The sequence below is a fragment of the Palaemon carinicauda genome, chromosome 38, assembly GCF_036898095.1.
Source record: "Palaemon carinicauda isolate YSFRI2023 chromosome 38, ASM3689809v2, whole genome shotgun sequence".
Taxonomy (NCBI): domain Eukaryota; kingdom Metazoa; phylum Arthropoda; class Malacostraca; order Decapoda; family Palaemonidae; genus Palaemon; species Palaemon carinicauda.
In genome coordinates, this window is record NC_090762.1 from 45,883,060 (window position 1) to 45,895,559 (window position 12,500).

Consider the following 12,500-nt stretch of genomic DNA (forward strand, 5'->3'; position numbering starts at 1 on the left):
AATAGGTTATTTTTGTTTGTGGTATATATATATATATATATATATATATATATATATATATATATATATATATATATATATGTGTGTGTGTGTGTGTGTGTGTGTGTGTGTGTGTGTGTGTGTCTGTGTGTGTGCTGTGTGTGTGTATGTATATATATATATATATATATATATATATATATATATATATATATATATATATATATATATATGTGTGTGTGTGTGTGTATGTGTGTGTGTGTGTGTGAATGTATAAGTACATGAATTATTCCTTGTTCTTGTATCTCCTGTCCTATGTCCACCATCCCTGGCCAGTTTGTTGAAAGCTTAAAAATAATGGGTTTCATTTTTACTGCAATTCCAGTGATTTGACAAATGGCAATATTTGATTTAGTAAGGGATAAGACTCAGCTATAAATAGTGTTATTATGTTTTATCATTTTAGCATTTTATACACCATTGTAATGCGTTTCACTCTGGACAATGTCTACTATAGTCAATTTTTTTAGTGAGGCATATTTGCACCGACTCGCAGGGGTGCCCTTTTAGCTCGGAAATTTTCCTAATATCTGATTGGTCGGAAGTATTTTAGTCCGAATACTTCCGACCAATCAGGGACAGGGAAATTTTCCAAGCGAAAAGGGCACCCCTGCGAGTCGGTGCAAATCTGCCTCACTAAAAAAGAAATTGACTATAGTAATATACCCGGACGATCTTTTCCAAAACATGAACAATCGTCCATTATGCATTTGTTTATTTAAATGTATGTACCTGTATTTATTTAATCATATGTACCTGCATATACACTCATGCATGCATGCATAGAACATACCTAGTTTAATCAGTTGTGATGCAGCGCAACAATACAATGTCCGGCGCTGTTTAATTATTCATCTATATACCCGTTGGCAATTGCAATTAAGAGTGTAAGCGCGTCCTGTTTAAGTATTCATCGCTATAAACTCAGGTAATTTCAATTAGTATACCCCTATGCATATATGCCTGTCTTGTCTCCCCCTGATTGCACAATGGATATCCATTTGCGATTATGGTGGATTAATTCGCCTTGAAATCGGGACTAAAGGAGGCTGGAAATTTGCATTGTGTCCCAGCTGGATTTCTACCTACCTACCCCTTCTCCTCTTCGCCCCAACATCGCTCCCTTTCTCCATCTTTTATTATTATTATTATTATTATTATTATTATTATTATTATTATTATTATTACTTGCTAAGCTACAGCCGTAGTTGAAAAAGTAGGAAGTTATAAGCCCAGGGGCTCCAACATGGAAAATAGCCCAGTGAGGAAAGGAAAAAAGGAAACAACAAATATTTTTCTACGTAAACCACAAAAACTCAACAAAACAAGAGGAAGAGAAACAAGATAGAACAGTGTGCCCGAGTGTACCCCCAAAGCAAGAGAACCCACCTCGAGACATTGGAAGACCATGGTACACAAGCTATGGCACTACCCAAGACTATAACATTGGTTTGATTTTGGAGTGTCCTCCTAGAAGAGTTGCTTACCATAGCTAAGGAGTCTCTTCTACCCTCCTCCCCTCCTCCTACCGTTACTACAGTTCTACTATATTCCCACCTCGCTTCCCTTCCCTTATCCCCCTCTCTTTAGTCCCTCAGTCCTACTTCCCTTTTCGGGCGGCCTTTGAAGCCTGGTCGGTTTTGCCCATTTGCTATGCACCATTGATGACTCCTTATTAAGGCCATTATCTCGTTCTTTGTCTCGTTACATCTGAGGCGAACGGTTGTTCCTCTCATATTGATCATGGGCGTTTGTCTCTCGTCTGTGAAGGTTAGGGTTCACCTTTTAATTAGGCTGTTGGGATGAATGGGGTCGGGTTGGGAAATTTTTAATTTCTATAATTTATTCACGTTTGTTATCCGAGAGTCTTTATTATTCTTTCAGTCGCTTTTCGTAGCCTTGAAGGCGAATTTGATATTTAATGTTCTGAAAAATTGAAGTGAATGTCAAGACGACTGCGCTGTTATTATTATTATTATTATTATTATTATTATTATTATTATTATTATTATTATTATTATTAGTAGTAGTAGTAGTAGTAGTAGTAGTAGTAGTATTATCATCTAGGTTATAACCCTAGTTGGAAAAGCAAGATGCTATAAGCCCAAGAGCTCCAACAGGGAAAAATAGCCCAGTGAGAAAAGGAAATAAGGAAATAAATAACTTAGTATGTGTTTTATATGTTATTTTACCGAATATGCAGTGTTTAAAAATGGGAATTGAAGTAATTTGAAGATCAATGATCCATGCTGTAAATCTGCAAAGAAAATAGATGAATCCAGGGTTCATTTTAGTACACGTTTAAATGAAAAAATGAATGATTTTATGATGATTAACTTTTCCTGCAAACCATAAGGGTTTAATATTTTGAAACAAACGAATAAGTAAAAGATTAGAAATCTTAACATCGTACGCGTCAGAGATTAATGCCAATTCCAGACTAAATGAAAACGAAAAATTAATTTTCCAAAATGGGATATCTTATTCTTAATGAGACGATATAGCTAAGTGTTGATGCATTGCAGATGGTAAAGAAATACTAAAGAACTGAAGATGGGAGAACTAAATGCTCAAGTTCTCGTCCTGTATATTGTTGCAGCGTAAATACTAAAATGCTGAGCTCGGTAGCAACATCAAAACTTATTATAAGCGATTTTAATTTTTATTCCATTCATGAGGATGTGTACATTAATGACATTAGAATGCCAGGAAGATTTATAGAGCCTTCAAGCTGCAGAACTCTGCTTTTCATACTCATTAAGAAAAAAAAAATAAATTAAAAAAAAATAACTTCCTTCGGTGTAGGTCGTATCACAAAGCCTAAATTCAAGGTATTAGTGTCCTTGTGTGTGACTGGCGCATGAGTCAATGGTTAGGTATTTCCTGGGAACTTCAACTTTCATATAATTTTTCCCGCTCAAGTAAAAGAATTTGCTTCTCCATATGGTTACTGTGACATTAATATTTTATAAACATGTCTGAGTTCCATTAGTCTTGGATTTTTCTTCCTTACAAAAGAATATTTATAAACCAGAAATCAAAATTTACATTCCATTTTTTCTCGTCAAAAAATAAATTCCTGAAGTAATTTTTGGACCTATTTATATATTTAGCGTCGACGGACCTGTATATCATTTCGTATCTGAAACAAGGGATTACAACTAGTCTTAATGACTTATCATTTGCATAATTTCTCTCTGATATTGATGCATCAAATCTTGCATCTCTCTCTCTCTCTCTCTCTCTCTCTCTCTCTCTCTCTCTCTCTCTCTCTTCTTTGGGATACAACGGTAGCCCTCCTATCGCATGACAAGGAGCCCCAGGTGAGAAACGAGGGGCATGGAGAATGCAGGATGTCAAACTGGGACCTAGGCTATGGACTACGGACCTGGTTGATAAGGGTCTATTGTGGGATGCAGTTGTGAAAAAAATATAACAAAACTGAAGGTCTGCGACGTGGTATTTTAATCCTAACTTCGCTGAGGTAAAATTCTCTCTCTCTCTCTCTCTCTTTCTCTCTCTCTCTCTCTCTCTCTCTCTCTCTCTCTCTCTCTCTCTCTCTCTCGCTCTCTCTCTCTCACACACATTGACGGATATGGAATGTAGAAAACTGGCATTTTTTTTAATAATTTATAACAGTTTAGGTTGCTATCATTGAATTTAATTGTCAGATATAATTCTCTCTCTCTCTCTCTCTCTCTCTCTCTCTCTCTCTCCTCTCTCTCTCTCTCTCTCTCTCTCTCTCTCTCTCACTTTGACGGATATGGAATGTAGAAAACTGGCATTTTTTTTAATATTTTATAACAGTTAAGGTAGCTATCATTGAATTTAGTTGTCAGATATAATTCTCTCTCTCTCTCTCTCTCTCTCTCTCTCTCTCTCTCTCTCTCTCTCTCTCTCTCTCTCTCTCTCTCTCTCTCTCAGGGATATATGATATAAAAACTTGGGCATTTATTTTTATTATTTTTCAACTGTTCAGTAGGCAATCCTCGAATTCAATTGTCAGATATAATTCACATATCTCTCTCTCTCTCTCTCTCTCTCTCTCTCTCTCTCTCTCTCTCTCTCTCTCTCTCTCAGGGATATACGATATGAAAAGTTGGGTATTTATTTTTATTATTTTTTAACAGTTCAGTAGGCAATCCTCGAATTCAATTGTCAGATATAATTCACATCTCTCTCTCTCTCTCTCTCTCTCGAGAGAGAGAGAGAGAGAGAGAGAGAGAGAGAGAGAGAGAGAGATAATATGGTAGATATTAAGGGGAAGAGACCATTGGTGTATTACCTCATAGGCTGGAGTAACCGTTTACAACTTTACACCAACAGCCTTGGCGGAGATTTGTTGTCTTCGTACCCTTTACTTATCATTGCGTCTGCGGTATTACTAGTGTTAATAAGTTTAAATTGCGGTAATAGTATTAATATAAATAGATGTGGATAGATGTTGAAATCCTTGCAATCATACTGATTCTTTCTAGTGGGTTTCTAGGTCGTAAGACAATCATTGTATATCATTCGATGATATTCAGAGTTCATTAGAAATTGAGTTTGATATCCTAGCGTGTATCCTTTAGGACAATAATCTCCGCACTCAAAGTAGACCAAACACACACACACACACACACATCGACGATCTTCTGGATGGTAGCAGCTGAGGGTCGATTCCCCCGTCAAATTGAATCGTTTTCAAATGTAAATATTTTGTCGAGCGAGAAGCCTAAAACCGGTAGTGTTTAGTGGGATTATCGGTGTAATGGCACCATTGGCGAACCGTCGCTGCCTCCCGTTCAAAATGTAAATGACGGATGGAAAAAGTGGCTGAAGGTTCGGCTAAAGAGAGAGAGAGAGAGAGAGAGAGAGAGAGAGGAGAGAGAGAGAGAGAGAGAGAGAGAGAGAAAGGAATAAGAAAGGAGAGAGAGAGAGAGATATAGAGAGAAATAAGAAAGGAGAGAGAGAGGAATAAGAAAGGAGAGAGAGAAAGAGAGAGATAAGAAAGGAAAGAGAGAGATAGAGAGAGAAATAAGAAAGGAGAGAGAGAGAGAGAGAGAGAGAGAAGAGAGAGAGAGAGAGAGAGAGAGAGAGAGAGAGAGAGATCGTAAAAAATAAGAAAGGAAAGAAAAGGGGCAAATGAAAGGAACCAGGAAAAATAAGAAAAAAAAAATGGGTTGGAAGTAACTCCTGTCATTTCTCAGAGAGCAAATTAGCTCCCGAATTAGCTATCGGTTTATCCCTTTTGAGTGACGGACTAAGAGTTTCCCATTAACATAATCCTTAAATGTCGTCATTCATATATCCTATCTGTGTGTGTGTGTGTGTGTGTGTGTGTGCAGTCGTATCCTTCCTTCCTTTCTCGTGTTTCTATGAGGAAGGGATATAGAGCTTTAGCCAAAACTTACCATCCTTCCTTCAACGTCTGATTCATTTCAGTCTTTTTTTTTCCCTCCCTATCCTACTTCCCATGCCCTTCCTTTCCCCTTTCCCTCTCCCTTCCCCTCCCCTCTCTCCCTCCCCCTCCTTCCCCCTTTTTCCTCGCGGACTCAAGTCTTCCGAATCCCCCTTCATTTCTCTTTGTGGCGATCATTCTCCTGACTTGGTAATCTCGCACCTCCCCTCTGCTATCCCTTTAACGCTTTGTCGTCCCCTTATCCCTTCCCCTCTCTCTCAATAGAGCCCCCCCCCCCTTACCCTTCCCCTACTCTTCCCTCCCTCCTAACGCCCCCTTCTTCCTTTTACTTTTCATCCTGGGATCCCAAGCGTGTCCCTTTTAACCCTGTCCAGTGGTGAATTGTCCGGAAATGTTCTCTGTCCCTGTCCGATTCCTATAGAAAGACTCTTTAAGTGAAAGGAATGGTTTTGGCCTTGGATTCGAAGACAGCTTTATTTTGTATGGTTTACGTTTTTAATTCGCTATTAATGACATTCTTGATTTCTCTTTTCGTCAGTCTGGTGTGTCTGTTAGTAACAGAGAGAGAGAGAGAGAGAGAGAGAGAGAGAGAGAGGGGGGGGGGGGTGCGGCTGACAAATTCAGAGGCGAACCTTCCATTATTAAGTGCACGTGTGTCAGTGTTCTTGATACTGTTTGCCATTCGCTACTAATGACATTCTAAAATTCTCTTTTCGTCAGTCTGCTGTGTGTCTGTTTGTAACAGAGATGTAAAGAGTACATTTATGAAAGAGAGAGAGAGAGAGAGAGAGAGAGAGAGAGAGAGAGAGAGAGAGAGAGAGCTGACAAATTCAGAAGCGAACGCTTCCATTATTAAGCGCACGTGTGTCTTCGTTCGTATGACTGCTTGCCGAACAACAGTTGGTCAGGAAAACTCGGGATTTGCGATGATACTCTTAATGATGGAAGCGAAAGGACCATAGGAACTTGAAAGAGCAATTCGGTGGTCTGTTGTGAGAGAATTATAAGTTCAGCGGGAAAATGAACTTAGCGGAAGTTTTAATCTCCTGCGGAGAAGATCCAGCTCGTCTCTGAATATCTGGAAATTCTGGAAGACTCTCGACGCGGGTTTAATGTAACACAAGTTGGGAAAGGACTTAGGAGTGGCGATAATGATTAGTCTCCATCGAATAGTTTCGCCTAAATCGTTAAATCGACCTTTTTTTAGACATGTTATTGTTCTTATCGAACTCAGATAATTTATATATTTATGTATATGTATATATGTTATATATATATATAGGTATACATATATTATTTATATGTATATATATATATATATATATTATATAGGTATATATATATGTATATATATATATATATATTATATATATATATATATATATATATATATATATATATATATATATATATATATATTATATAGGTATATATATATATATATATATATATATATATATATATATATATATATATATATATATATATATAGGTATATATATATATATATATATATATATATATATATATATATATATATATATATATATATATATAGATTTATATACATACATACATACATTATATATATATTATATATCTATCTATATATATACATATATATATGTATGTATATATATAGGTATATATATACATTATATATATATAAATATATATATATATATATATATATATATATATATATATATATAGATTTACATACATACATACATACATTATATATATATATATATATATATATATATATATATATATATTATATATCTATCTATATATATACATATATATATATATATATATATATATATAATATATATATATATATTTATATATATATATATATATATATGTATGTATATATGAATATAGATTTACACATACATACATACATTATATATATATATTATATATATATATGTATATATATATATATATATATATATATATATATATATATATATATATATATATATATATATATATATATCTATATATATGAGAGAGAGAGAGAGAGAGAGAGAGAGAGAGAGAGAGAGAGAGAGAGAGAGAGAGAGAGAGAAATGTGTGTGTGTGAGAGAGGGGTGGGAGAGGGGGGGGGGTGCTCTTGTTCAAGGATGAACGATTATTTGATTGGGAGTGAAATATATTCCTTTTTAGATTGATTAATGATTCGGTCTTTAAAAAGGCTAATAAACTACGCTCTGCTAAACGGCAGAGCAACTCGTCACCTGCCGTAGAGCAGCTGGTCCTAATGGATATTTGGGCGGACATACTGTGAGTATCGAGGTGCTGGAGTTGCAAAAGTATATTTTATATATTCTGATTAAGATTTTGTTGCCTTGGTACCTAGTCAGTGTTGCTATTTCTAGTTAGGTTGTTTGTAAGGAAATTATAAGTTCGTTTTCGACAATTGGACATGATGTGTCGTACAATACTAGAGGGATTTTTGACGTTGTTAATAGTTTATAAAGGACATATCTGTTTTGACGCTGTTGTTGTTTTTAGAACGATACATTGTTAATTTATTCTCATCATTTATTTATTTCCTTATTTCCTTTCCTCACTGGGCTGTTTTTCCCTATTGGAGCCCTTTGGCTTATAGCATCTTGCTTTTCCAACTAGGGTTGTAGCTTGGCTAGTCATAATAATAATAATAATGATGATAATAATAAATTTATATCAGGAGCGGTTCTTCTTAATGCTATTTAACTTCTATAGCATATTTACTTTTCTGGTTTTAATTGAATATTCTTTTAATCTTTATTCATAATATATGATATCGGCGGCAATGACCTTCGATGTCTGGATGCCAGAGAACTTCAAATCATTCATTCGATAAATGGGGTAATTAAATAAGGGGAGAATTTATTGCCCTAGATTTTGTGATATTGAATAGTTGAGTATCGTATGGTACAGCTCAGGAACTTCGTATTTTATTTTATCAATTATTCCGTTTTCTAATAAGTATGGGCGTAATTAAATTGAGGCCCTTTGCGTCAAGAGGCGTATGAGGATATGATGATGATGATGAGTATCGTAATGCCTAAATTTAATTCATGCTATCCTACAAGCTGTGAGACGTATCACCTGAAGGCCTAAAGTCTTAGTGCTTTTGTCGTGATGTCCCACTGGGCTGGTTAATCTCCTCCTTATAATAATAATAATAATAATAATAATAATAATAATAATAATAATAATAATAATAATAATAATAATAATAATAATAATAATAAGGAACTGGAGAATAACGACAACGCCAAGCCTTTTTATATTTATTTCCATCACCAATAAACAACAACGTAATAATAATAATAATAATAATAACAATAACAATAACAATAATAATAATAATAATAATAGTAATAATAATGATAATGATAATAATAACAGTAATAATAACAATAATAATAATAATAAAATAGTAGTAGTAATAATAATAGTAATAGTAATAACAATAACAATAATAATGATAATAAAAATAATAAGGAACTGGAGAATTACAACAACGCCAAACATTTTTATATTTATTTCCATCACCAATAAACAACAACGTTTCAATCATCTCTGTGTTTATAATCATGTTCCTGGGTAAAGTAATAATAATAATAATAATAATAATAATAATAATAATAATAATAATAATAATAATAATAATAATCATCTCAGTACTATTCTTTACATAATCTCCTCTGTCCTCATTCACCTGACAAAACTGAGATTACCAAACAATTCTTCTTATTGCACTGTAATTGTTCAGTGGCCATTTTCCTTTTTGCAAGGGTAGAAGAGACTCTTTAGCTATGGTAAGCAGCTCTTCTAGGAGAATGAAACTCCTAAATCAAACCATTGTTTTCTAATCTTGGGTAGTGCCTTAGCCTCTGTACCATGGTCTTCCACTGTCTTGGGCTGGAGTTCTCTTGCTTGACGGTACACTCGGGAACACTGTTCTCTCTTATATCTTATTTCTCTTCCTCTTGTTTTGTTAAAGTTTTTATAGTTTATAAAGTGATATTTATTTTGATATTGTTGCTCTTCTTAAAAAATTTTATTTTTCCTTGTTCCTTTTCCTTACTGAGCTATTTTCCCTGTTGGAGCCTCTGGGCTTATAGCATCCTGCTTTTCCAACTAGCGTTGTAGCTTAGCAAATAATAATAATAATAATAATAATAATAATAATAATAATAATAATAATAATAATAATAATAATAAGGCTTATCAGAATCCGCTAACGATTATTTCTAAACCAATTGCAATCGAACTGAGAAATCCAGAAACCATATTTTGACGAATCTTCTGATCTTATAGAAAAAAATTGTATTGATTTTAGAGTTTCATTTCTTGGGCAAAAAGTTGAGTGGCTTTGGACAGGACGTTTCATCGCTGATCATACGAGTTTGAATCGTGTAAAGTTTTTCCCAGCATCAAAAGTGACGTGAAGAGAGTTACTATCTCAGTATACAAGTAGTTTTCGTCTTTCTTTATTTACATAATTACACAGGGATTCTTAGAAATTCTTATGGTATTTGTTCATGAATACCTGACATCAATTCCTCTCCACATTGGGAGTTATTCACGATTGTCTAATTTCCTTTTTTTCTGTATTAGAGATTAGCTCACCAAATTGCTAACTGGTCTACACAAGACATAAGAAGAGTTGAAACACCCAGGCCTACATGATGTTGTTATTATTATTATTATAATTATTATTATTATTATTATTATTATTATTATTATTATTATTATTATTATTATAACTATTTGTTGATGTTTATTCGTAATGCACTCATCTTCCTAAGAGAGATTGGTTCACCAAACTTTTAACTGGGCTCCACAAGACATAAGAAGAGTTGTGAGATTCAGGCCTACATGGATGAGGACTATGAAGCGTGATGAATGGAGCAGTATTGGATTAAAAGCTCAAGATAGAAGACGACTGGCGAAATCTAAAAGATGCCCTTTTGCGTCAATGGTCGTAGGAGATGATGATGATGATGATGTATTGCAAATATTAGAATTCACGACCAATGAAAATTTCACGAGAACGCAATGATAGATTTGAAATAGTAAATAAACTTCATTCGCCAATTTAATGAATTTATTTCTATTATTTCCCTGTGAATAAGTTTGGTAAACAACAGGTTACTGTTGCATCTTCGACAGATTTATGACGAGGCTTTTCCCATTCAGAATAAAAGGTGGATTTCTACTATTGAGCTGTTCGTATCAGTCATTTTTAATGGCCATGTGATGGCTGCAGTTACGTTGCACACTTTAATGCAGTAAAAAATGCTGCTGAAATATTATTGCAATCCATTCCCTCATGAAGACGATAGATGAAATATGTTAGAATGGGGGAAAAGGTCATATTCTTGGAAAAGGAAGGGCTTGGTGATGAAAAGGTTTAGGGGACCCTACTCTGGGCCTTTAATCTTCCCCAATTTAGACACTTCTGATTGAATGGCTTCTAACACGTACGTGCGCTCTATTGCTATCGTTGTGTGACAGGCGCTTATTAATGTTACTTGCGAAACTGGCATTTTAGACCATTCCTCACGGTAGTTAAGTGGTTTGTAATTGGCGTACCTGATGAATTTAATTGATAAAGTTGCATTTCTACCGAAACATTTTTCTATCATGGTGGTGTAGGACAAGCCCTTTTATATCCTGCAACTGAGGTTATATATTAATCTGTGTTATTTGTGTGTTTTTTTTTCCTTGTGCTGAAATCTACCTGTCTGTGATATATTTCGAAAGGTTTTTAACTTATCTCAGAGTGAGTGTTTGGAATTACAATTATTATTCCTTGCAAAGCTACAACCCAAGATGGAAAAGCAGGAGACTTATAAGCCCAAGGGCCCCAACAGGGAAAATAGCCTAGGGAGGAAAGGAAACAAGGAAAAATAAAATATTTTAAGAACAGTAACAACGTTAAAATTAATATTTTCTATATAAACTATGAAAGTTTTAAAAATAGGAAGAGAAATAAGATAAAATAGTGTGCAAGAAAACTCTAACCTAATATATAGGAAGACTATGTTACAGAGGCTATGGCACTACCCAAGACTGGAGAACAATGGTTTGATTTTGGAGTATCCTTCTCCTAGAAGAGCTGCTTACTATAGCTAAAGATTCTCTTTTACCCTTACCTAGAAGAGAGTACCCACTGAACAATATGAGGACAGAGGAGAATCTAAAGAATAAACCAGACTATTCGGTGTATGTGTAGGCAAATGGAAAGTGAACTGCAACCAGAGTGCCGGATCCAATGTAGTACTATCTGGCCTGTCAAAGGACCCCATAACTCTAGCGGTAGTATCTCAACGGGTGGCTGATGCCTGGCCAACCTGCCATAGATATCTAGAATTTCTCGTATGTAGATTAGTCGAACCATAATCTGAATCAACAAGAATTCTGATTATTACCTTCGCCCATTAAACTTCGAAGTTGTTACTTTTCTCAACTTGTAAGCTTCCTTATGTATCCGGGCAGCGAACCAGATTTTGGGGATGAGAGTGTGCTCAGTGGAGTTGGAGAAGGGATTTTACCTTACTTTCTGTTACTTCCATCATAATCATCATCATCACCTTCATCTCCTCCTGCGCCTATTGACGCAAAGGGCCTCAGAGGATTCATTGCCTAGATACATCAAAGGATAGCCAGTTCCTTGTGATGCGCAGTGCCTATGTAACGAAGGCAATTGACCCCTGCCGGTTCATACTAATTCTAGTAAGATCAACCCCCAGGTATCAGGAGTAAAAGCCGAAGAGACAGTTTGTCTATCACCTTAGACCCCATCAGTCACCCTGCTGTCAGTGGCTTCATCAAGATTTAAGGGGGGGGGGGGGGGTTGGCCATCACATCCACACCCAAAGCTCTCATTACCCCACCAAGTTGCTCATCCGCCTATACGAGTATAACCGTTGGCAAACATGGATTGCTAAGATATACCGTCTACTCTGTTACTTTAGCAATGAGTGATTGATCAGGCGCGCTACTCCTGATCAAAACTCTATTATTTGATGGACATGCGATTGCC